This window comes from Falco punctatus (assembly GCF_963210335.1).
Source record: "Falco punctatus genome assembly, chromosome: 2".
Lineage (NCBI taxonomy): Eukaryota > Metazoa > Chordata > Aves > Falconiformes > Falconidae > Falco > Falco punctatus.
The window spans coordinates 114,439,440-114,466,256 of NC_137581.1; the positions used below are offsets into that span (position 1 = coordinate 114,439,440).

Genomic DNA, 26,817 nt, shown 5'->3' on the forward strand with positions numbered 1-26,817 from the left:
CTTATTAGGTTACATAGGAATGGAAATCTATAGAACAAGCATTGAGGTGATTATAATGTGTTGAAATCAGAATGAGCCTCCCCAACCAACGGATGCACAAACTTCCTGAGTACTTGTCAAAAGGCTGAGAAAGTGCATTTTATGCAATCTTAGCAGCGCAAAAGGACAGAAAGCCGTTAAAGTGACTCCATTAAATTATTTTCTATACTTACCTACAGACTGTTCAGTGTTTCTCCTTTAAAATTACTCTGCACTATAAAAAGTTAGACAAAATAGGACTTCCAATCATGAAAAAGTACTTGCAGTTTAATGAAATTCTCAGTGCTGATTGGGATAGTTCAGAGAGGAACAGAAAATGCAGAGCCACGACATCAACCAAGAGCACCCTTTTATGCTCGCTGCACCCCTGGGCATTGTGCACTAGGTGCTCTCCAGACTAGTTTTAATAATAGCTTTGTAGCCATAATTAAGTAGAGGATTATTAATTTATTATCCTTTGCAGACAGATAAATCACATTTCTTACACCTATCCAACTTGCTCACCTGTTACAGCTTTCCATCCTGACCACTAATTGTCCTTTTATCGGAATTTGTTAAAAATGATAACGCTTCTCTCCATAGATACTATATGATTTCTCTCGGTCCTTCTTTTATATTCTAGATACGCTGTACTTTGACCAGAAAGGGTCAGATCTGTGTTTCAGCATGGACCATACAAATCAGAGCTTGATGCCATACTTTCAAAAAACCAAATGCATTTTCTTGCTCCAACACCTTGCTGCTGCCCCCCGGTGCAGCCTCGGTAAGTCCCCCCATCATTTAACCACAGAGAGCAGCTCTCCCTAGCACACCGCCTGACACTGGTGTCGGGCCAGCCAGGGCATTTTGGGAACCCCTCAGGAACCGTTTTCCCAGCAGACCACCTGTGATTTCTCTGCTTTACTTTCACCTGCCAACAGGCAGGACATGGGGTCAGCGGGGGAGGGAGCCTGCTCCCTGCCTTGCTCACCTCCAGCACTGCACAACCTGCTGCACTGCGCTCCATTGCCACAATAGAGCCTGGCTGCTGCTTTTAGAAAATCTCCATCCTCTTCGTCTCTTGGGTCAGGTCAATATCAGTGTAAGGTCATGTTTATTTTTTGCTATTCCATTTCTCCAACCTTTCTTCCTTGTTCAAAACAACGGATTCCTGGCAGCCCTTACAGTATTTCCAAGACCCAGCTATGAAGCTGATTATGACATGGCTTGAACATCCTTTTAACACAGATTTATTCCTATGGTCTGAGAGAATCACGGGGGGTGGGGTGGGGGTGGGGGTGTGTGGGGGTGGGCATGCTTGCTTGTCTGACAGCAACTGCAATATTCACGCCCACAGAGTCCCTTTCGCTTATAAGCTGCAGCAATGAAACGGAGCTCGTGGCCCCTCACTCATGCACACCCCAGCCCCTTTGAAGCCTCAAAGCGAGACATTACGCTTCCCTTGGACAGATACGAATCTACCCCCCCCATACACCCGCCCCAGCAAACACACATCTGAGACTTTTGTTAGCAAAGACAGGCATTACCAGGTGCGTCTGAGAAAGCACTTGCTCAAAGTAGCTGAAAGCTGCTGTAACTAAGCTAGAAATCGTTACCTCAAAATAAAGTAGGAGAGGGCTTTGTAATTTCAGGGCTCTTCAGCCTCTATTTTTACAGGAGGGATTAAAAAAATGAAAAAAGGAAAGAAAGAAAAAAAAAAAAAGAAGAGAAAAGTGCTTGACTGAAACAGGGCAACACTAGTGTAGTATTTTCCTTAAATCTGAGTCACAGGTATCCTTTTCCCAGACTCGGGACTTTAAGGAGACTGAAGCAAGCAAGCAATGCTCTGAGAAATGCTGTGAATGATCAGATAGGTAACCCCACAGACACAAGCAGCAGTAGTAACATCTGGGATCAATGTCCCACCTCTGCTAAGTGTCAGACCCTGGGGAAAGACTGCACAGGTTTTCAACCAAGCAACCATCGGCGTAGTGCCAACCCCACTACACAGCGTGGTACAGCACGCGCAGGGACTGGTTTCCCTTTGAAGTAGCTGGCTCCAAAGAAAGCCCTTGTGACACCCTGAAAGCAATGCATATATGACACAATCTTATACACCAACGCACCTGGGTTTTTTTTTAGGGTTTGTTTGGGTTTTTTTAGCAAGATGGTAGTGGCAAATGGTTGGTTGTTTTCAAAATGTGGCTGTCTTCCCAGGAATTGTTGCATTCATCCATAAAATGGGACATCCATCCAGAAAATGGGACAACCCTGGAGAGCTCGGAGAGAACCAAATGCCTCAACATCTAATGCCCCAGACCTCTGCTGCCTGAGCTGAAGAATTCAGCTCTCAGCACATCCAGGGAGCTTGAAGAATAAAACCACACAAAACAATCTTTGTTGCACAGACAGACTCGGGGTGCAACAAGGCAGCATGAGTGCGAATGCTGCCCGACAGGCTAAGATAGAAAGGGAAGGCTACAAGGATGTTTCTTCTTCTTCTTTCTTTTTTTTTTTTTTCTTTTTTTTTCTTTTTTTAATATAAAAGGCAAAATACAGCTCTCTCTTCAGAAGGCAGCTTTGACTCTGGAATTGAAAAATGAAATTGCCAGAGGGAAAAACAAATTTACATCCATATAGAGTAACCACCGATACACAAATTCTTTCTCCCTCTCTTTTATAAGAAGGACCCAGAATAGCAGCATGAATTTTCTGAATATTTCTTGCCAACTCCCACTCCTTCATAATGAACTGGAAGGTTTCAATCTGAATAATTGACTTAACAGATCTAGGGAAAAATAAGTCAAGTGACTATGTCAAAGGGCAAAAAAGCCCTGTTTGTGCTCTCTGGAATATATTGTATTGGCTCCCATGAGCAAGAAACAGAATGCAGCTTCTGTCATTCAGAGGTCAGAGTAAACATCCAGAAGTCTAAATTCAAGTCTTATGAGGTTAAGCTGTATCTTTCTCATAAGAAATACAAATTCCAGGTAACCACAGAATACAGCACTGTTCACAGAGCTGCAGTATTTTAGAATTTCTGGCATTAGCTACAATTAGAAAGGCAAAAGCATCACAAAAATATTTATATTTGAAGGTTTTCGGCTTATTCAAGAAGGTTAAGCCACTTCATTCCACACACATGGTAGAGGTGGACTAATCAAAATATAAATCTATACAGAAATTTTGATAAATATCTTCAGTTCAACAACATTGGGTTTGCCTTTCTCCGGTTATTTTGCATTTATGTTGCCTCAGAGCATTCCACTCCTGAAGTGACTATTGATAAGCCAGTGACAGATACTGAAAAAAAATGTAGAGGTATCATAGGATTCTAGTCTGATGCCATCTTCCAGAGCTGTAGGACTTGGCTAAATCAGCAATACTATTCAGTTTAAATGAGCACCTCAAACTTTTTGGTTCACCCGTTACCATTTTCTGTCCCTTTGGTGCAACGTGCCTGCTGCCTTTCTTGTCATTTAAACATATATGCAATACCATATACCAAGGGTGTATGTGCATATATATACACACATATATAAGGGGGGTGTGGTGTATCAATGTACGTGTGTGTGTGTATATATACACACACATAGAGATACACCCACTCCAGCACTTTCTTCTCATTGCCTTTGTGGGGTACAGACCAGAGCAGGGAGGATGTCCAGCCAAACAAATCATTTGTGTAACACCAGTGACTTTCAGTCAGATGCACGTGTGAAAGGATGAAAAATAAAAGGGTTTAGTAATGGAGTCACCTGCCCCACTTCACCTGGCTGCAGGAGAGCCTCCCCTGCTTCCCCTCTCACAAACAGGCTGGTGCCGGGGACCGCATTGCAGAGGAAGCCGCACCACCTTTGAAACAGGTCCCAGCACAGGGCTACCACCTCCCCAGGGGTTCCCTTCTGCAGGGTCCCTTACCCTCTGGGTTGTGCTGGAAGAACGTGCTTGTCACTAACATGAAACCACCTTCGGCATCCCCACAGCCTGGCTTTACTGTGTCCTTCTTTGTCTCCTTTCACATTGGTGTCTGGTAGGAGAGGAATGGAAGGAGTTTGAGGGATGGTGGTAAAAAGCTGGATAACACCAGGAGAAAGAGTCAGAAAGCAGCTACGGAAAAGAAGAATAAGCAGCTTTAAAAGGATTCATAAAAACAGACAATAACATTTTTTCCACTTGAGCGGAGAGGAACTACAGATTCATTTATAATTTGACTCCTGTAGTTAAAGGAAGAGACCTAAGCAATACAGACAAAGCAGTGGAAAATTAAAATATTTCACCTATTCAGCATTTTCTGTCCTGTTCTTGCTAGTAGTAATCACTCCTGTCAGTAGGCAAGCCCTGCTTCTGATGAGGAATGTGCCCGAACATGTTGGTATAGCCAGGGGACAGCTAACGCCCAAGGTGGCCAGTACAGATACAACTTACAAAGAGAGACCGGGCTGTTCTCCTGGGCCAAAAATCCACAGCGTTCTGGGGGTGAGAGTATGATGTTTCCTTGCATACAGTCTAGGCTTTGCCAGCGCTCCTGAGTGCCAGCCGGACCATGTCAGAGACAATGATAAACAACATGGACCTGTTAATGCTCACCCCCTCATGCTAGTCCTGTCTAATTCACAATTATGTATTTCAACAATCTCTTATCTGGGATGTGTGCTATCACAGGCAATCAAAAATGCTACAAAATATATTCATACCTCCCACCCCAAGATTATGACAAAGAGAGCAGCATCCTCTGTTTTCTCTCTAATCAGCATCTTTGGCATTCACACTTTCAGGTTTTTCTGTTATTGAGAATTTCAAAAAGAGTATATGTATTTTTCTGAAGAAAAAACCCTGAAAATACAGGCAATTGCATGAACCCCAGCAGCAGAGGTTTGAATGAAAATTACCACCTTTTTGAGACAGGTAAGAAATAAATGACAGGTCAGAAATGTGTTCTTCAGAGGCCAAAAAAAAAAATAATCAGGTTAATAAATTAACTCTGTGTATGGTATCTCTTAGGCTACTGGGGAGTTTGTACAGTGCTTTACAGAGAGTTGTGTTTAATACCTTAACTGCATGAAGGAGAGACCTGTAAAATCAGCTGTTTGCTTCCTTCTCTGAGAGTTTGTTTACAATATTCCTAACTTCTGGGTACTTGTTAAAGCCCAGTCACCAAGACATGGAAGTTAAGAAGTTAATAAGCTGAAACCGAAGTCCCTGTGGGAGAGCATGTTGCATCTCTCCCTCAAAATACCACACTATGCTAGCCTAAAGCTGCCTTGACAGACAGCAGAGCCTCAGACATCAGAAGTTAGTTACAGGGCACCAGCAAACAAGAAGATAAAGTACATAAACTACATAAAGTACAGTCTGTTAATGTCTGTAATAAAGGGCTAACTTGTTAATGGGAGAGTAGACAATAAGAACTTCAAAATAGTGAATTTTATTTAAAAAAAAAATCTACACATTATTCCTCCACTTTCTTTTGATCTTAAAGTCTTCAGTTGTGAGCACATATAATGTTGCAGTTGGTTTTTATACCACATTACCAAAAGAACATTTTTCTTTGCAGAAATAAGAACATGTTAAATTTCATACTTGACGTGTTCATTTATGCTGAAAGAGAAGTAACTGCCCAGGGCCTAGATTATGTCCTTCTTGAAGCAGCAAACCGAAGCTCTAACTTAAACCAGTAAGTTAATTACATGCCTGAACATCCTTTTCAAACTTGAGATGAACCCGATAACTCACCCAAAAAAGCTGAAAAGCTGGATTATTTTGTCCCAATGCACTTTGAAGAAAATAGTATGTGTGCTCTAAGTCACTCTAGTGATGGAAATTCATACCTTCTGGTGCCCCAGAATGTTAGCTGACTTTGCATGCTAAAAAGTTCAAGCTACGTTTATCAATGTGCTATAAATAAAAATGACGTTTTCATTGCTAACACTGCAGTAGTTTTTATTTTAAAGAAACAAGAACTTACGGCACTAAAAAGAGTGGCAAAAATACAGTTGTAATACTTCATGCTGCTAACGTGTATCCATGGAGTTATAAAAAAAAAAAAGGAAAGAAAGAGCTTTGTCTTTGCTTAAATGCTCATAGAGCAAAACAGCTCAGAGTACCTGTTTGGGAGAGATTACAACCTTCAAGAGTTTTCTTTCGGAAAGATTAAAATAAAATAAAAAAAAAATATATATTTTTTTTGTTATTATTTCTGGTTTGGTTCCCTGACATATCAGCAGTAGAAATAAAGTCATCTACACTTTCATGTAATATTTCATTTTTAATTCTCATGAAGTCTTTGTTTTTAAATATCAAACAGTATGCCTTTTCTAAAGCAAAGAATCTTCTGGCTGTTATAAGAAAACTCTTTAGAAAAAAATGATTATTGAAACAGATGAAAGATTTCCAGTTAACTCCAGAAAAGAGTTTTAAGTCTCACTGTTTGGGATATCTTGTTCTGGCATGATTCACTAACATGTCTCTGCTACACTGGTATTAAAACATCGGCATTTATGAGTTTAATTCACTACATAAAACTTTGTAACAGCCTGAATTTTAAATTTAGTCTATGCAGTTTCAAAGGGAGAATATTCAATGACTGAATGGCAAGGAAAGAACTTTTATTTAAAACTTCTCTGGTTTAGTCAACAAGGATCATCCCTGGAATATATACCACCCTCCTCTCTGTTGCACAGAATGGTAACACTAGCCTTTAATCAAAACCACAAGTGACAGAGGCCCATCAGGGTGCAGACTTGACCCCACCAGTTCACCAAAAAGTCAGAACTGAGTTTTCTGTGGCTTAGGTCTGCCTGGCAAGCACCAGCTCAGCTGCGTGCTGCAGTTTACGATAAAAGGCAACGGCAGACCCCACGGGAGTCAGCCTCACACACGGAAACACATGAGTTCACAGAAGTCATCATCTTTCTGAGTTTACGTGGGTTTTTCTTCTGCTTGTTTTCAGCAGTGTGCTGCACATGTGGTCATGTGGTACAGCTACGTATGTTCCACTGCCCAAGCTGTGCCCCAGAGTCAGAACCTGGTGATGCTCCAACACTCAAAGATGTTTACAGAACAGCTCTTGTCACCAACACTTTCTTCCACTTAAGTCTTATGGCTAACCTTTTTGCCAGTACAGCCTTCACATTGCAGAAAAGCTTTCCAGCTCATCAGCATGTCTGCAAGTTTCAGAGCAAAAACCACAGGGTGCAGCGAGGTCAAGAAGAGACAGTTCAGGTGACCATTAATGAGTATTCAGTAACTCCTAAAACTACGTAAGCAGAGAGGACTCATGCACCTGCTACAGAAGGGCAGAAAAAAATTGGTAGAGGCAGGCAGGCATATGGCTACTGACAAGGTGCAAGCAAATTGAGGTAGGGTGTGATGGAAATAGCAGAGCCACTCAACTGCCAAACCTACATGCTTTAAAAAACAAAAAAGTTGGGGTTATATAAATAATTAGATTGCAGTCAAAAGTAAACACAAACAAAAGCATGGGGAATTTGACAAAAATATGACATATTGACAGTTCTGTAACAAATAGAACTGGGTAAATATTTTTTGCAGTACTGAGTTTAGTTATGCAGATAGCGAGGAAGGGATTAACGTCAATCTCAGGTGCTCTGACGCACAGCCAAACTACCCTCTTTCATCTATCACCTTACTTCCAAGAGCCACACTTTCTTCCAAACTTATTATGCCTTCAGCACTGAAAAGAAATACAGGAGGGGAAAAAATTCATTCACATTGGTTTTGACCAAGGCTCTTGTCCTGCTCTCTCCAAATTTACCAGCATGCTCAAGGAACAGGATCCAATGTTGTTGTATTAACGGTACTTGATGCTATTAATGAGTTCCTTTTAATACATATTAAAACACATTAGAAATAAATGAATACTTGATGTGCCCAATCAAAATCACTGGGGGAAACACTGAGTAGGGCACAGAAATCCGGGTTAGGCTGGCAGTAGGCTTGAAGTGGGGGAAACACTAGAATTCACTTTCCTGTTTTTGTTTTTAAAAGTAAACAGTCACTTCCTCTTGTTTATCAAGGCAGATGGTGGCACATTCAAGCAGTAAGCATGAAATTTCTCACATACCTGAATTACGCTGATCTGAATGTCTTGCCACTGAGCAAAACGTAGCTAAAGATACAAGGCATTGCAATACTTATATTCAATTCAAATAAAGTTTCAAAGAAAATGTAACTTCCACACAGCAATTTGTGAACTCAAGCATCGCTGGAGTTGGTACCAATTTTCTCTGAACTTCAGATAGCAATTTACATGCAATTCTCCCTCACACTTCTGACAGGAGGAAAGGGAACCCATGAGCTAATCAGTTTACCACAGTTTTGTTCATTCTAAAGGCATAATTTGTAGGGAAATAGGTGGCTTTGTTTGGGATTTTTAAAACTAAAGGTAAATAGGACTCATTGGTTGAGTTGTTATACATATAACTCAAGAATGCCTCCCCGTCATCCCATTCCAGAGGTACACGAAGACAGTTCATGTTCTGTTTTAAGACTGCCACGGGTGCATGTATACGGTTTAATTCCCTTGCTCCCTGACAGACTGGGAACCTGAGCTGCTCTGAGGGACACAAAAGATCTTTGAATTTCCATTTTCAATTAATTAAACATTAATTTTACATTAATTTTTTTTGCTCTGACATTATTATTCTTTTAGCTTAACATGGAAGTAGAGTTCTCCTGTATCTTTTTATGGCGATGCCATCTCAGTAAGCAGCTGCCCCTGCTCCCCTTGGCCCCGAGCTGTCCATCGCCAGCCTTGCCCTTCATCTGCTGCACAGCCTTGGTCCTCCAGGCTCTCACAGGCAGCTCTGCTTCCCACAGGCAAGGGCATGGCACAGAGTTGGAACAGAAGCAGAAAGCTTTTAAACTGACAATGCTATCAGAAAAAGGCATTCTGTCCTCTGTGTTTACGAACTCACTTGTTGCAGAAAGGGTAGCAGCCTTCTGCTGGAGACCAGAGAAGCCAAGGCCCATTTGTCTTTCTCTGCACAACAGGATCTCCATTTCCCTGATCCTCCTACTATTTATTGCCCATACTTGTTCCACTTGAATTATTTCTTTTTGTATTTGGATGATCAAAACAAAACACAAAATTCTGTCTTACTGCTTAAAAAATCTTCTATGCAATGATATAGCATATATCATTCCAGTTTATGGCACATACAGCTTTTAATAGATCCTGGGATCTCTTTTCACAAGGCTTCTCTCACTGCTAGTTTCAATGATACCGCACACAATCAACATACTAATCCTTCTCCTCCACTATGTGCCCAACTAGAGTACAGCAGAGATTTGTTATACGTTCCCATAGCATGTCTATCGTCTCACTGCTATTACCAGTTCATGAAATCCTGTCTGATATTACAGTCTGCTTCTGTGTTGAAAACATATTCCTATCTTGTGTCATCAGTAAATTTTATTCACACACATCTACTTTTCCTGCCACTGACATTAAATGCAATAGCAATATCCAGATCGGTTCTCAAAGATTCGCACTAATCGTCTCTTCAGACTCAGATTTTCTCTGGAGCATGTCCTACTGGCACTTTCTCGTGAGCCACTTCACGGTGCCCCTTACAATACCTAGCCTAAACTTCATCCTCTCTGTTCCATGTAGCACCACAGAAAACAATCCAAATAAATCCACCATCCATTCCTATGTGAAGATAAGCAATAACGCTTTACTGACTAATCAGTTTAGTTATCCTCATAATAAATCTTTGGTAAAGCTACTTTGTGTTTTATCTTACTTTCCCTATTCCTCTGTTGTGTCTTTCCCATAGAATTTATCCTGAAGCATTTCAGGCCACTGAGGTACAAGGTGAACAGACTTGTAATTGATCACTCCTCTTTCTGTTCCCAAAGTATTGGCAGCAAGTTTGCTATTCTGTCATATGCAGAACTGACCCTGTGGTGGTTCAATCCCAATATTGGCAGTCAGTGAAGGAATAGCAAGGATTATTTACAGACTACCAATGCACGAGTAACTGAAATATCTGAGGATGGCAAGTGTTACAAGGGAGGAAAACATACCCTGGTGTGGACAGTTCAGATGGATAACACATACGTTTATCCAAACCAACATACTTACCTACAAGGGAGGTACCGCTATCACAGTTTCATGCTGTGTGAGATTCAACCACCACGATCCTCATGAGATGATTCCAGAGTTGTCTCTGGGACTCTGCGCTCATCCTCATCTATGTAAGCAAAACTTTAGGAAGGTCATTTTTACTGTTGCCTTAGGGGTCACAATCAAAGCAGTGTTTGAATTGCATCTTGTCTCTGAACCACAGTTTGGCTTCCCAGGATCATTTATCACATGAAGAGGATGATATAAAGGTAACTTACTGGGCCATCATATCTACAATTCTACCCTTAATCTTACGCTTTGCTGCTTATCCTCTGATGCTTTCCCTTTTGTTTCCCCCTTGGCTGTCTCTCCTAGTAGCGTAACCTTTTACAGAATATTTGCCTCGTTCTCTTCTCCCTTTCTTTTCATCTTCCCCTTTTTCCCCCTCCACATACATCTTATAGATGCTTTCCAATTTTAAATCATCCAGTAATAGATTACAATCAAACTCAAAAAGAGCCATCGGTAACCCCATAATCCCGTGTGACAACAAGAAAGCCTGATTCTGCATAACCGTTGATATTTCATTGCTCTTATTCATCCCAAAGGAAGGTCTAGGTCCACGCCCTTCATGGTATCAGGCCAAAAGATTCACCTGCCTCTGCCTTATAAACAATTTAATGTGTGTCTGATGACACCCATTGTATCTCAGAACTACCCCACCTCCCCTCATGCTGAGTGGCTGCTTCTTCTCTTGACAACTGTACTATAAACCCTTTGGAGTTACTCTGTTTTCCTTCACTTCTCCCCTAACAGTCCTCACCAGCTCTCCCCTGGTAAAAAAAGAGGGGATGTAATCCATTCTCTTGGTGCTTGGCTCTCCTTAGTCCCTCTGTGGGTACCATGGACGTGTTTTCTTGCAGGACACCTGCACAGCAGCATTATTCCACAGCCTGGGTTCGTTCCTTCCCGGGGGGCCCCCAAAGCATTTGCACGCTGCACGGGGAGGAGGCACATCCGATGCACGGGAAATGTAACCGTGCTGAGTTACACACAGGTGCATGACAGCTCATCTGCAATAAACAGCTCTAAATCCTCTCTGCCTATGCCTGCCCCGCTGTACTAGGATCTGAACAAACCAGGTACCTGGCAGAAAAAAATTAGGAAATTCCTAAAAACTATTCCAGCCTACTTGCTGTATTTATACATGCAGAGAGAAACTTTGCTGATAAAAGCCCTGCTCTTCAGAGCGCCGAGGGGAAGGTGCATGTCAGATGACTGATGTTGCTTTTCCATATGAAAAGAAATCCTTATTTTAATGGTCATAATCATAAAGGCTTGCCCCAGAGCACAACTTCAAGATGCACGCTCTATTCTCTTGGAAAGCTTCAGCAATATTAGAACACACTTACTTTCAGCATGCAGCATATTGAGATATTTTATGTATCAATAATATATATTAAAGATCATATAAAATAGATGTATAATATAGACAGATATTAAAATATATAACCATATATATTTGTTACCTTAAACACTTCTTTTATCTGTGCAGGGTTGGCCAAACTGGGAAGAAATAAGAATACACTCTATAATAGGTTATATTGTTTCAAAGCTTGGGTCACTGAAGTTCCTTTGGATGTTCGAGTTCTCAAAGGTTGTCCAGTGGTAACAAATAGTTGGCATTATTGCCAGAATTTAGGTGGTTTAAGTTGTAAAAAATATAAATACATGTGCACTATACCTAGTACTTGAACACACTATGAAAACTCAATCAAAGGTCTAATGCACCTGTAGTAAATTTTATCATATTAAAAAGTCTAACGTAGAGTATTTATTCAAAATAACTGAAATACAGCCATTTTATTTCCAGTGGCTGGGGGTTGGGGGAATCCAATTATTCTTTTCTCCCTTAGCTGCTTGGGGAGTAGCTGTCTCCTGGGAGTATAGCCGGGCTTTTAACCACAAATAGCATAGTACTTAATGAAAAATAAATTCAAAAATCATCTTTATTTCCACTTAGCTGTAGGGTAAGTGGGAGGTGAAGCAAGTCGGCATCAGACTCAAAACAAGATTCCCACTTCCAAGAAATAAGGCACTAAACTGTATTACCCTAACACTTTAGAGACAAGATGAAGAAAAATAAGTTTACCATCCAGAGACAGTTAACACACTGAGACGTAAAAAGACAAAATTAAAAATAAAATGCATTTGGACTTGTGCTATTAAAATGTGAAATGGATTATATCAGCTGAGTCTACATCATTTTGTCTTATATATTTGCATTTTTAAACAAAAACTGGCACAAGAATCTGTGTCGAGTTGCGTTGATTATATTCCAAATAAAGCAGCAAATTCTCTTAACAAAAAAAACCCCAAACCTAAAAAGCAGTTTCATGTGGGGGAAGGAAACAAGAGGAACACAGAAAAACACGTGCAAAAAGTAGGGTATATAAGAAGTAGGAGGAGATAACTGCTACATACTTTCTTCTAAACAAATTCTTAATTCTACAAAATGCATTATCCTTCTGAACCGCATACCCAGTAATTCATGTCCCCATTTGTTTTTTCTTTCAGCTGAGTACCCAGCTCCTAGAATAAAGCTGTCACTTCAGTCAGCAGGTGCTTTCATTCCCGCCTCCAACCTACAACAGTTATGACAAGAGATTAAGAAAAACAGCTACCCTGGGCAGCCCAGGCTAGTGCGTAATGAACAGTTTAACCCTGGATAAATGTAATGACAAGTGTGGGTGGCTTTGATTGAAATGACAAGGCAGTTTGTCACCCGTTGCTCTGTCACAGAGATCAGTAATGCTAATATTTTCTGCTGAGTTGAAGGGAAAGCAGCCTGAAACTTGTATATTTCAGAGGTTGTGCACAAAAGACATTGAAAACAAAAGGAGTCAGCCTCAGTGTTGCGACAGCTATCTGGCCCTAAACAAGTCAGCAGTGGAAGAGACGTAGTTTCTAAGATGCTTTCGCAAGAAAACGCCACTGTCTCTGGAGACGGACAGAAAGCTCAAAACAAAAAGCAAACCAAACCCACAAACATATTGAGTTCTCTTGTTTTAAATTACCTAGAGACTTTTGGCAGAGATACTCAGCTATTCAGTTTACCATCACATGAAACTCCTGATAGCAACCTGCCTTACTATTGGGGTTGTGTTTTGCTCACTGATGAGTGTTCAGCGCCCATAAAACAATAACAGCAAGACTCAATTGTTATTGTAAATCATTAGTCTTGAGGGCCTCAGCCCTCAGTCATCACAGTTTTGGACGGTACTGTTTGCGGTGTTACAGGTATACCTGCTTAAATACGGCAGTTGTCCCCAAAAGTCTGCATGTACCTCAGTCCTGCAAAGACTCGTGTTTCTGTCTCATCTTAGCTTCAACTAGTGCATTAATTTCTGGACAGTGTAAGGTGCTACATAATTAGAATCTGAGCTAAGTAGTAACAAAGGCAGGCAAGGGGCACAGAAAGAGGCAGTGCCCACTTGAAGTTCATGTGGCAGAGCAGTAACAGGCCTGGATCCAAAACCACTGCAAATGGGATAGCATCATGTGATACCTGGCAGCGTGAAAGGTGCACTGCTGTTTTGCTGTATAAGACGGAAATTAATATCACAACTTCAGACCCCATGACATTATTGAACTTATTCATTGTATGAATTTGAAGACTGTGGCCTTACCATGCTTTCATTTTCTACACCCACACAGAGCCTTCCTGAAAGCCCCTCTGGTTCTTGCCATTAACTTAGCCTGGCAAATCTAAAGGGGAAGTATTCAAAACATTTTCAGCTTGTGTACCTGGAGAAAATTTATGGTGGTACCTCTGCCTCCCACTCTCCCTACTCCTCAACACCTTGGAAAACCCCTGCTGTTATAAATTTACATACCTTTCCAGTTACAGATGCCAATATTTTGAGGTAGTCAAATGTTCATCATCCTGATGCTTTGCAAAAACCAGGAGCAGCCTTGCTGAGGGTTTGCTACCCAGCACTGATCCTAGGATATCTGGGTTGACACAGATGCACTATACAGTCTCACAGCAATCCCCTGAGAACTCAAGACCTTATTACTGCTTCTCATATGTATTTTGCTTGAAACAAAAAGAAAATGTACTTTTCTATTAAAATGTTGCCAGAAATAAGAAATAAATCAAGAAGGTGGATTGATACACTTTCCTTCTACTGAAGCCTTTAATTTAATACAGCAGTTGCAGTATTGCCATTTCAAGAGAAAAACAGACTCGAAGTAAAGAGATTTCCCTTCTGGCCATAACACAACAATCTGTCATTTTGCTAGAACAACACTTTTTTGGCAAGTTCTTTGGCGGTTATTTTTATATTGACCCCTTCTAATGTCTGCTGTTGATGTCCAGCTCTTTCAAGGAAAAGCCAACTTTGCCGCTTCCATCCAACAGATGGCTGCTTAAGCGAAATCCTGCTGCACTGTGGTTTCCAGCACATCTTTAGCATCCCCAGTAACAAGGGGCGTATCATAGAAAGATATTACCTTTTAAATGACCAGCCTCAAATCTTGTATCTGATATCACGTAAGACTTGCCTTTCCCAGTGCGCTTTCCATCTTAACCTAAATGCTAAGTGATAAACCTCATTCATTCCTTATCTCTACATTTCTTTGCACTTGTCCTTTTGGACTTTTCAGTATAGTAACCTTTCAGCATCCTGTTACGAAGCACTGGATGGATTTTAACCACCTTCCGTGTCATACTGCTATGTCTGGGCCTTTGCATGCTAGATGTGGCACATTTTTTGTCAATCAGAGTTTGCTTTGGCTGATTATTTTTAAATTTCTTTTTAATTTGGTGGTTGCAAAGATATATGGAGTATCTTACAACTCATCTACCACATGCTTCAGCACTGCATTTATCTTCCAGTCCTTTTCATTCTTGCTGCAACAGCTTGCGTGGAGATACTTTTCTTATTTTAACATGGGTTTCTAATTGTGTCACTGTTTTCGTTCACAAATAGCAACGTGGAACAACTTCGCCTTGCTTTGGTTAAAAACTCATAATTAGGGGACCTGAAATATACTTTTGCATAAATAGCTTCTTGCCCGCTCTAGTCTAGCCTTCCATGCTATTAGTCCATCATCAATTCAGACATGGAAACGTACTATAGCTAATGGCTAGAGCAATCAGCAAGTCCATTGCTAGTTTTGCCAGAGACTTTCTGAAAGGCATTTCACCATTCTGTGCCTTGATTTACCCCATTAGAACAGACATTACAAGAACATACTACTTCAGAAGGGTAGCGTGAGGACCTATTAGTGCTTATGAAGCACTTCGAACTTCTAAGGCGGCATTAGATTAATGAAAGTAATACAATTAGTAGCAAGTGCTGATTCATTAAAAGATTTTAAAAGTCTACGGTGCGGGAGGAGCAGGTACGCACAAGATAATTGCTCAGCCCTGCTAAAAACACAGTTTATTCTGCAGTGTAGGTGGTGTCAAGCCACATTCCCAAATCATGTTACAGCCCAACCAAAACCAAAGGCTATCACATAATTCAGGGACAAGGTGAAGACACAATTCACGGTCTTGTCTACACTGCAAGACCAAAATGTGTTAGCCACACTGTAATGAGAACTATCAAAATCTGATTTTGCAGCATAGCTTGACTGATTTTGCACAGTAGCTTCTTTTTGTCTGCTTTCACAGAAGAGTCCACCTACAGTGTGGCTTTTGGGAGATTTCCCATTCATATTGCAACACTGATACTTGTTGAGGTGCTAATAATGGTCAAAAGTGTGGTGTAGCCAGCCTAGACTAACTTCATATATGAGGTGAAACACTCACACAATTGGTTTCTGATACACGATTCTGGGTATGAAGGTGACAGCTCACACAGTGAGCAACACGGCATTGAGGCCTCTGTCCTTCCATGACCCCACACAATCCACCCACCAACAGTGGACCACTTGGAGGAAAAGGAATATGATTGTGACAATGAACTACACCTTGGGGTAAGCAATGTGAACAGGCCTCTCTGATCAAAAAGACGTCTCAAAGGTTTATTTCCTTAGGGCAGAACATCACCCTACTCTTCCCTTATCAGTTGGCACAATGAATTAGACTTTTCTCCCTCTGTGTAGCCCAGCATGTCTGTCTTATACATACAGCCAAGTAGATGTATGGTGCTCATTTAATGGTTTCCTGTCTTGACTTCTTTCTCCTCTGAGAAACCAACCCATCAACACCTTTCCAGAGCTGACAGAATTGCCATGGTTGTGATCAACTGTCTAGATACCTTCTGTCATAAAATCGAACATTTTATGGAAGTAGTATCAAAATAAAACATTATGTTCTTTCCAAATGCAACAGACAAGTAATTTGCATTTAATAGTAATACTTGCTTCTGCAGTTGCCATGCTAGAGACTTCAGACTTGTTATGATTCAGAAAACTGGGGTTAGATGTAAATTCTAGAGCCTGCATGTCACAGAGGATCATATTCGTACTTGTAAGCTGGCTAGCAAAGGTAGTCAACAATGAAAATTCAGAAATTAAACATATTCCTGTCTATTATTGTTTGATGAATCCAAGCAAGGCAGCTGCTGAAAAGCCCTTTCTTTAAATTTAGTTACAATTACCATTGCTCTTCCCACACCGCTGACAGTTCAGAGAGCCTGTATATGAAAGGAATACATAGGGAAAAAAAAATAATCTTGTGTCTCACAATTCCATTAAAAGGATCTATACTATTCCTTTCTCCATTCTCAGTTTAAGTTCTACTGAAGCAGCAGTAGTTTTAACCAGTTATTTTTCCTTTATTATTTTCACTGCTAAAAATAAATTGTTACTGAAATATACCATTATATTCTAGAGAGCAGGACACATGAAGCAAACCATAATAATAATAAAAAAAAAAAATACTTTCACACCAAACAGAAGAACAATTGGAGGCAGAAAGATCACAGGAAGGGATAGGTGCAGCTTTAGAGGAAGAAATTAATTGCTTACATAACCAGTTTCACATATTCTTCTCACCTAAAACACACACTTTATTGAATGGACCTCACTAGATTACATGAACATCATCTGAATTAGAAAAACCCTTGAGCAGGTCAAATCATTATTTTATCCTCAGTAGTGATCATTTAGTTCTAGTCTAAATTCTTCCACTATGAGGTTTGAGGAGAGCTGTTTTGATTCTTTGTATTTTCATTTCCCAATCTGTCCTTTAGGGATAACAAAGCAAATCTGACCATACAGAAGGACCGAGAGAATTTTGTTCTCTCTCACAGCTTTCTTACAGCAGGGAAATTACATATTTCTCAAATAATATCAAAAGTGTTACTCTTAGCAGGCTTTTGTAATTTAACAACTTCAATATCTTAAAGCCAGGAAGTCTGCTAGCCCTTACCTTCCCATAGTGTAATCCTAAAAGGTGACAGACACACACACAAAGCCTTTCTTTATATTAGACACACATACATGTGTGTAAGAGAACATCCAGGGATATACAAGTAGTATGGTCAGAAAAAGACAAATATAATGAAAATTAAAAAGCTATTTAGGGATTCACACTTCTGGATTTTTTGATTTCTGTTTGGATTTTCAAACTATTTAATAGCAGTCTTTACTATTACAGAAATGATAGTAAGTCTCAGATGTATCACTAATGGGAAAGTAAATAACTAGAAAGACATACCCACACTTCTTGCTTATAAAGGACAAAATCCGGATAGTACTCAGCAAGAGAAAGGAAGTAGGACAGAAACAGAGGAGGTCCCAGCAGCAGTAGCACACACGGTCTTTGAAATAGTAATGTCAAGCTTAAAAAAAATAAATATTCCATTATTCCTGGCACCTGCTGAGAAAACATTATTCCCCCACCTTGGGCTGCACGTATGTAATAGTAGAGCTGCACTTAACTCACTGGAAACTGCTGTTTATCTGGTCAAAGATGAATGATTATCAATAGATTTTGTAATTTTAATACATATGCATATAGCGGTAAACAAACTCTTGCTGAAGAAAATATTTGATCCTTATTAAATCTAATTTTAAAATAGCTTCGAAACACATTTTCATGCTAATATACCAAATAGCATATATGAACTTAATAGGTTTTCAAATCTGCTTGTCACATGCTTACAAACACACGCACATATTTTTGTCATGCTTTCTGCACATACACTTGTGCAGTGTCAATAGCATCTGTGTTTGTATCTAGCCATTAACTTAATAGCATAAATATGTGTGCAATATGCTTGATTAAGCATCGGGTATTCTTGTGTACCTCAAATACATAAATTAGAACAAAGGGCTGAGGTTGGTCTCCTTGGCAAACTGTTTTTTGTTCCTACAGTCAGCTGCCTGAAAAAGTCCATGCCATAACCTCAGCAAACTGCTCCCAAGTAGGAATTCAGTTTCTACCTGTTTTGCCCCAAGAATAACCTATGCCAAAACTATTTGGATGGTGTGAAACCTTCTTCTGATCCCCCTGAAGTAATTCAGCAACATGTTTATGCTATTTTTTGTATTGCATACTCATTTTCATCTTCTCTCCTCCCATTGTATTTTAGATAGCAGTCAGCACCTGTCTCAAATCCTCTGCACAAATATGCATGTGGGTGTTATTTTACATGCTACACACAGATGTTGAAGAGGCAATGTTTTAATGAGTTATGTGTAAACTCCATTTCAAAGTGACACTTGACTTTAGGACTCTATTGCTAAATATTTCACGCTTTCCCTTACCCCTTCTCAGCTCAAGACCCCAAGACTGAAAGGCTTCGGAAAAAAAATCCGAAGTAGCTTTCAGGCAAGCTCACACTCCTCTGGTTCTCCCATACGAGACAGGTAATAGGTAAAGCACCAAGCACTGAGCATTTTCCAAGCCACATTACATATATTACCCTGTATAAGCCAAAGCACCCTGTACAAAAGCTCCGCTGAAGTATAGCTCCCCTTAGGCAACTTCGCTTCTCGGAAGCCGAAGACCAGGGAGTTCAAAACCAAGGTGCTCTATTCAGAGCCTGAGGCAAAGGAGGCTACATACACTGAGCAAATAAACTGCAGTCAAATCCCCAAGGAAGTCCTTGCCTGGTTAATAGTTAATGCATAGGGCAAGTCCTCAATAGCCAGGAGCTACCTGTGAGAAAAGCAGCATGCAGTTATAAGATGACAGACACCTGAGAGCTGAACTTCAACACCTACTGAAATAGAAAGAACTATTTCCATTTAAAATAATTACTCTAAATTACATATTTAGACATTACAGTCATCAGATCCTAGCACAGGTGTTCTTGTGGGAGCAAAAGGTGGCTAGAATAATTGTTCAGATATATCTACAATCACAATTCCGCTGCCTCTAAACAGTAAGATTCAGTTGGCTGGTTCATGCCAACCGGCTTGAACACCATCACGTTAAGAGCTGTACCAGCATGCACAGTGACAGCATGCATGCATGGCGTGGAGCGCAATAAACATTTTTCATCTCTAAAGCACATTTTCTAAAGAGCTCAGGATGATTTTTAAGTGTTAAATAACACACAGCCTGTACAGGACGTTATTTTTCCCCCCTCTTCCCCACACTTCAGGAAGATTAATGGTGTGTCCATAACTGAGATTTTTTTGTTTCTCTCATCAGTTCAATTGAATCTAGAATAATAAAGGGTTTTTAAAAGAGAAGGAAGGAAAAACGTTGGCCGTTTTCCCAATGCAAGGAAAGGCTGTCCTGTAAGCAGTAAAGGTCACCGTGAATACAAAATATGTTAACACTGGAGGATCTAAAGGATACTTGATAGATCTCAGTTTTCAGAACACCATCATGAAATAGGCAAATAAGCCTCTTTGTTGATTGATCAAATACTAAAATAGCATATAGTCTTCAGGACTTGTTAAGTGCGTTAACACTTTCTAAGCGTTATTTGTATATCAACAACCAGATAAGCAATTTACAGTTAACAGTTACAGTTACAGTTGTCCATCTTGATTAAGCTTGGACAGTGGTTGATTGGAAAGCCTAAACAGTCTGGTGGCTTTCTAAAGGTTACACCAGTAAATCAGCCACAATTAAGAGCACATAACCTGCAACCCCATTTTTCAATTTTTTCAATTTTCTTGCTTTATCTTAAAAAACCCACTATTTCACTAAGGAGTGAAAGACTTTGTAGAGCAGTGAGGATGACTGGAATAGTTAAAATTCTCTACAAATCTTTCAGACTAAATCCCAAAGGTCGAACTTCCCAATTTAAAAATTTTACACTCCATTCATATTGATTTTTGTCAGTATCTTAATAGCAATCATCTTAATCACATAGATTAAAAAGCACCAGAAGATACTTTAACAATAGTTAGAACTACAAGATAATGAAGAGTTAAACAGAAAAACACTGAAAATGAAAACCTCAAAAGAAAACTGCTTTAGGAATTACACATTATTTAACTGCAGACTTCGTTAAAACCATTTTGCAAAATCATTTATACATGCAAATTGAAAAACAAAAGCAAGATAATATAGTTGTTTAGAGACACCCTTGTCCTTGGGTGTAAGATACCTTCTAACTATGGATGAACCTGAACACTGCTACTATGTATGACTCTGAAGCTTCAAAAGAGGTGAAAACCCCACTGAACCCAAAGGCACAGAATGAGAAACTTTCTCCTTTCCAAAACGTTTGTATATGCTGCAGTCATTACGGAGGTGACAGCAGCTCACAAAAACATCACTAAATTGTTTTTCAACTAGCTGATAACAGCGTATTTCCTTCAGCATAGATCTTCGGGTGAGCTGCAAAAATCTGGCTGAGTTTGGTAAATGCCCAAGCAGTTTGTCTGAAGAAAAACTCCTGCTGACACCACCGGGGAGTTGCATAAACAAGGTAGCTAATTTAAAGCTAGTTTAGGTACATTTAAATAAGCGGCATTTACTGAAACACTGATGTGACCTAATTAGAAGGGGAAAGTTTCACAGAAATTAAATACCATGCCCACGGTATAGCTGCAGCATGCAGGCAGCACATTTAGAGGTGAAGCCACTTGCCAAGCTTTTTTTGAATACCTGAAGCTCTCCTTTCTGGCCCCAGATAATCACTTTTTGCAGGAAAGGTCATTGCATGTGCTGGGCTGTCTCAGATTGCCCCTTCTGATCATATTTTGTGTTGCTGACTCCCTCAGATTCCTGCATACACTTAAGATTTAGTAGCTGAGGACCCGCTTCTAAATCTTCCAGTCCTGTATAATTACATGTGGTTTCAGAAGTGGCAGAATTGTCAATATATGAGCATATATTATCAGTACTCATACTGATGTTATTCTTATATACCCACACATAAGAGAACCGTACCGCCTCTATGCCCCATTTTGCAGTCTCACACACAGGAGCCTGCTTCGGGATTCTGGTCATGCTGAAATACAGTCGCTACTAAAGAAAACACAACAGTTTTTGAAAGGGTGGATGGGGAAACTCTTGGATATATGTACTCCATTAATTGACTGCAAAGGATTAAACTGACTTTATAAAATACTACAACTGAAGTTGAGGGGTTTTTTCGTTTTTGCATAGGTTTATCCAGTTCATCAGAAACACTTCCCAGCACAAATTCTGATGGCAGGTTAATTAGGAAATGTTTCTAGACTCCCATTAGAATTTCTCATCAAAACCAGCGAGTGTCTCTCAGATGGTTTAGCACGTGGGAGTCCTGTTCAAGCTCCTGTTCTGAGTCACGCAGAATAAGTGGAATCTGGGTTTCCTTCTTCCCAAATGCAGAATACTAATCGCTCACAGACTGTGGTGTCTCACAAAAATATTTTGGAAGGGTTTGGTTTACCTTAGTGGAAAACAAGGGGGTTGGGGATGGAATTAAAATGCTGCAAAGTTTTGCAGAAAGTTGCTTCCTTTTAAGCTTTGTTTTAAACCTGATATTTGTTCTGCTAAAGCCATCATGTCTAACAAATAGGCATTTGGCCCTAGATTTAAAAAGAAGAGCAAGACAGAAAGGGGGGAAATCTGTTAGCTGCTACTTTGCAGCCGAGACAGATAAAATCAGATAAAAACACCTTGGAAAAGATGTTACAATAAGATAGGGCTGAAGGTTCACAACCAACTTCTTTAAGAGAGTTATAAAAAAAAAAAAAAAAAAAAAAAGAAAAAATTGTCTAAGTCTTAAAATCCGCTACTGCTTTTCCGTCAGAAGAGACACAGCTAACAGCAGCAAGAAATGCATTATAGCACTGCTGGGTTTTGAGGGAAGTAGTAAAATAACATCTGATTTATTAAACAAAAAGAGATTAATTTAGCTGCATGAATAGACGGGAGGAGGAGAATTCCAGTTCTGCCTAGTTCACATCAATACTAGACACATCTGAAATTTAAGAGAGAATTCCAAACAAGGTAGATTAAAACTGCTTCTTCTAGAGAGAAGTAATTTTGTGAGAGACTCCTGGTTGTTTAATGTCAAGGAGAAAGACTTGAAGATGTGATCAAAATGCACACTCAGGAAAAAAGTCCAGTAATGAACCTGGTATGCATAACTTTTCATATTGCATTGTGTTTTATGCAAAACTCTTCCAAAAAAGCAAATCTCATGAAAATGTGTAGTTCTTTTCAGACATTTTGCAACACACCATAATTTTGAAATTACAAGCAGTCTTCGTCAGAACTTTAGATCACATCTAAGGCAGCATTGCTAATCATCTGGGAAGTAGTTGCCTTAAAACAAATTACTCTGAGTTCTCTCACAAACTTTCTGTATGAAGAAAGCGTACAATGTTGTGCCATTTTCAATAAAATTATTCCTAATTTGCAAGGGAAAAAGCAATCCATATTCTCAGCAAGCTGTATTGAGCTTGATGCAGAAAGTAGAGGCCGTATGCCAGAACTGGGGATGGAAAAGCGATCGCTCCATGCAGTGGTCTGGGCTTCCCAGCAAGTGCATTTTACAGCTCGCCAGAAGTCCACAGCCACCCACCTGTGCTGGTGCTGTGCTAGTGCTCACGGCATAATTCTGCTCATATACAGTGTGGTGTGCATGTGTAGGCAAAGCTCCCACCACACCTCCCTACTCAAATAGAAGTGAGACTGGGTCCTACTGAAAGCATAACTAAAATTAATTTTACTGAAAGAGACTTAGAGATATTTTTTCTTTCCATTTTAGATGCTTATTCTGAGAAGCTGTTCCAGAAAGCCTTTACAGCATATACTAGATGCTCATTTTTTAAAGTAACTGGAATGATGTTTGACCTTCTGCTTGAAACCCATATGGGTTAACCTTGCTTATCTTCTCTGGTCCACTAGGTATAGTCACACTTATAATACATGAACGCTCAGTGTTACATTTAAAAGATCAATAGTTTCAAGAAGTTAAAAATTAGGCAACTTGTGATGGGGTATCACTCCCTTTCCTTCTCAGGAAAAGGGAAATCAGAGGATGATTGTTGAAAACTCTGGGTTTATCTCATTTACTTTCACCAATTCTCTTTAAGCTTACCACCTGCGAAGATTTAATTCATTTACTCTATTCATCAGAGTAACTCCCGCGGCAAAACTGATGCAGAGAATTTACATGTGCAGAGAGAGACTGAAAGAACCAGAAGCCCATTACTGATGAAGAGTATATTGCAGGTAAATGATCAGAAAAAAAGTGCAGGTAACAAACAAGCATGAGGTCAAATCTATCACTGGTATAAGCCTCCAAAGTAGGTTAATTATCACATGGATTACTTTGGTTCTGTTGCATTTTTAAGTCTTCAAATTCCAACGGACTATTAAGTGCTCAACCAATATTAATAGCAAGAATTTTTACATTTCCTGAGAAATAGAAAAACAAAAAGTTATAATAAAAAAATTGAACAGAAAAATGCATACTTACATTACTTCACACAGCACCACTCCCATACACCTTTCCTGAAAATATTTTATTACAAATTCCCGTAACAGCTTCTAGTCTATAATGGCCAAGACTTTAAGAAAGAGTTCACTTGTGCACACGTGCACACTCACTCAGTCAGGTATCTTACCTTTAGGTAATAAACCATAAAATAACATAAAACAGCAAATGAATCCTGAAAATTATCAGCAAGTTGCTAGGAAGAAATGTGTAGAATTGAAATAACATTCTTAAAATTATCAAAAGAAACTGATTTTGCTACATACATTTTATGAAAAGAGCAACTATACTCTGAGTAATTCACAGAATTGTTTGCTTGCTTCTTAAACTGTCTTTAGGTAGATTATTTTTTACACAATACAGATTCTATAATATTTCTCTCTCTCTGTATCCTTCCTTCAGAATGTGATTCTTAGCTTACAAGACTTTATTCTACTTTTGCAATCTTCAGAAATGCACCTGCATGCTTGCACAAAGTGCTGCTGAAATCACCTTACTTACACAAAAGCCCAAAGTGATGATACCGCACAAATTCACATCATGGAGAGAGAAACAGAAGGAGATGACTTCACATAATACGGGTAAGACTTCTTTCTTGCAATTGGCTTTATGTGGCTGGATGGGAAACAATATAAATCACAGTAACACATAGAGGATAGACAGAGAAAGGGCTTCTATCGAAGCCTTGATGTTGGGTCCTCCAACTGAAGCTTACTGATAAGCGACTGAAAAAAATATTTAATATTACAGTAATTGTATCACTATAATGTATAACATTATACAAGTCAAAATTTTTCTTTGCAAAGGTTTAAAATTCTGCTGAATTAATAGTGAGCAGTAAGGTCTCAGCCCAGGAATCCAATTTATGTATACTTTTTAAAGATGTTATTCAAATTGTTATTTCTGAATGACAAAACAAACATTTGAAAACTAGCAATGTGCAGTATCTGACATTAGGAGGCTGATCTCTTTCACTGAAATGATGTTTCCCAAGAGTATTTAAGAAGCGACATTTACCAAAACTCTTGCTTCAAGTTGATCTGATAAGTAATAAGTTATCATATGTTAATTTTTAGTTTGAGATTAATTTCTGTATTAACTAATTCAAAATAAGTGTTTTGCAAACAAAGCATCTAATTAGTTTGGACCCTGCTACTATATACAGATGCCTGCACAAAGAACTTCGATCCATTTGCAGGATCTGTGTAAGTATTAGGGTTTGCTCTCACCCACCCAGTCAGTACCAACCGGACATTTTTCTGTTTTGCCCCTCCTGAGTCTCATTTGGCTTTGTGAGGAGATATGCACCATGGGGAATCAGAATGAATTTACAATATATACTTGCACATTAAATATTTGGGAAGAATTTTTATAAATATTTCGCTCTGTTTATTTCAGGTTTGGCTGTCACACAGATGACAGCAACATTCTAATCTGAATGAATACAAAACACTCATGCTCCTGGCTGGAACAAAGTGATTATAAAATTTGGATGAACCAGAAAAAAGGGGCTTTAATCACATACCTTGCTCCTTTTTTCAATGGCCAATGTACACTTAGTGAAATGAAACACCACTCATATTAATATTCCCCTGGATATTTCCTGGATATCACATCTTATAGCATTAGAAAAGTGTTTCAGTCCATTACTCTGACTTTTTTGTTTTGATAACAACAACATTTGTTAATTAATTTTTACAATTCAAATTTTTGGGGCTGAAATAGGAAAGCTCCTCTAAGCGTTCTCTGGTTCTAAATGTTTGATATACTTTTCTTTTTGACTAGGAAGCTATTTTCAGTGCTTGCCAAATGCAAGCATTGCAGCATCCTGAGGCAGGCTGGCCTACCACCCCCCCCCCAAAAAATAGCAATTGTCTTAAAAAATATATAATTTATAAGTGACAGTTGGTTTGCTCTTTTTCCATTTCTGGAGCGATGCACATGTGCATTTTCAAGGCTTCCTTTACGAGCTAGAAACCTAGAAAAGTTTATTTATGGTGAAAGTTAAGATTTTCACCTAAGACAACAGTTTGAGTTTTAAATCTTATGTATGTGGTGAGATTTCTTAAAAAAAAAACCCCAACCACAAGTGTTGACAACTACCCACCCTCTAGACTTACTCAGCATGTCCCACTACAGTTCATGCTACCTATCATTTGTTGAAAATTTTCCAACCTTTTTCTCTTGTCAGCTTCCATCAAATTCTAATTCAGTATTTATTTCACCTCCGTATTATCTGAGCTTTCAAAAGAGTTGTGTTATCATTATGGCTTCTCCTTCACTTAAAAAATATAACAAATTTTAAAATGTTCTGCTACTCAGAAAGAATCAGAATATAAATTAACTTTTCACAGTTACATCCCATGAAAGAAATAGGCCGAACAGCATGAGCGCTTCATCAGGCTTCGCAAACTGCTTGCCAGAAGCACGGTGTTTAACATACTCTTACATACCAAAAGTATGTGAAGACCGAAAACACCAAACTTGTTCTTCTCGTAAGACTTGACAGACATATAACAAAGTCTTGGTAACAAAATACATAAAGGGTCTCTAAAGGTTGATGGTTTATTCCCAGGAAACTTGTAGGGATTCAAATATTTCCAATCTATATGATGCAAACACTGAGATGGCTTCTATCCCTTAACAAGAACTTGCAGACACAGTGCGTACAGCCTCTGAGGCTTAGGAGCTAGCTGTTTTCACTTCTATTTTTAATAGCTAAATTGCCAAAGGACCAAAAGAACTGCACACCGGTAAGCCTAACTTTCATAAAGATGGATATATCCATTGTATGTAGATAAATACACACATCTCCACTGTCTCCTGAGATGCGTGCGTTTGAGTGAG

General features: G+C 39.4%; 1 protein-coding gene and 1 long non-coding RNA gene across 3 annotated transcripts in view; one reads left to right on the top strand and one right to left on the bottom strand.

Moving 5' to 3' along the window:
• The window catches only part of LOC308058589, a 46,438-nt gene extending 20,612 nt beyond the window's left edge, over positions 1 to 25,826 (top strand). The window contains exon 2 of the long non-coding RNA XR_013925903.1: positions 662 to 25,826. This is a non-coding gene — a long non-coding RNA (uncharacterized lncRNA). The remainder of the gene's footprint in view (positions 1 to 661) is intronic.
• The window catches only part of CD247 (CD247 molecule), a 57,638-nt gene that overhangs the window by 26,449 nt on the left and 4,372 nt on the right, over positions 1 to 26,817 (bottom strand). The window lies entirely within an intron of this gene.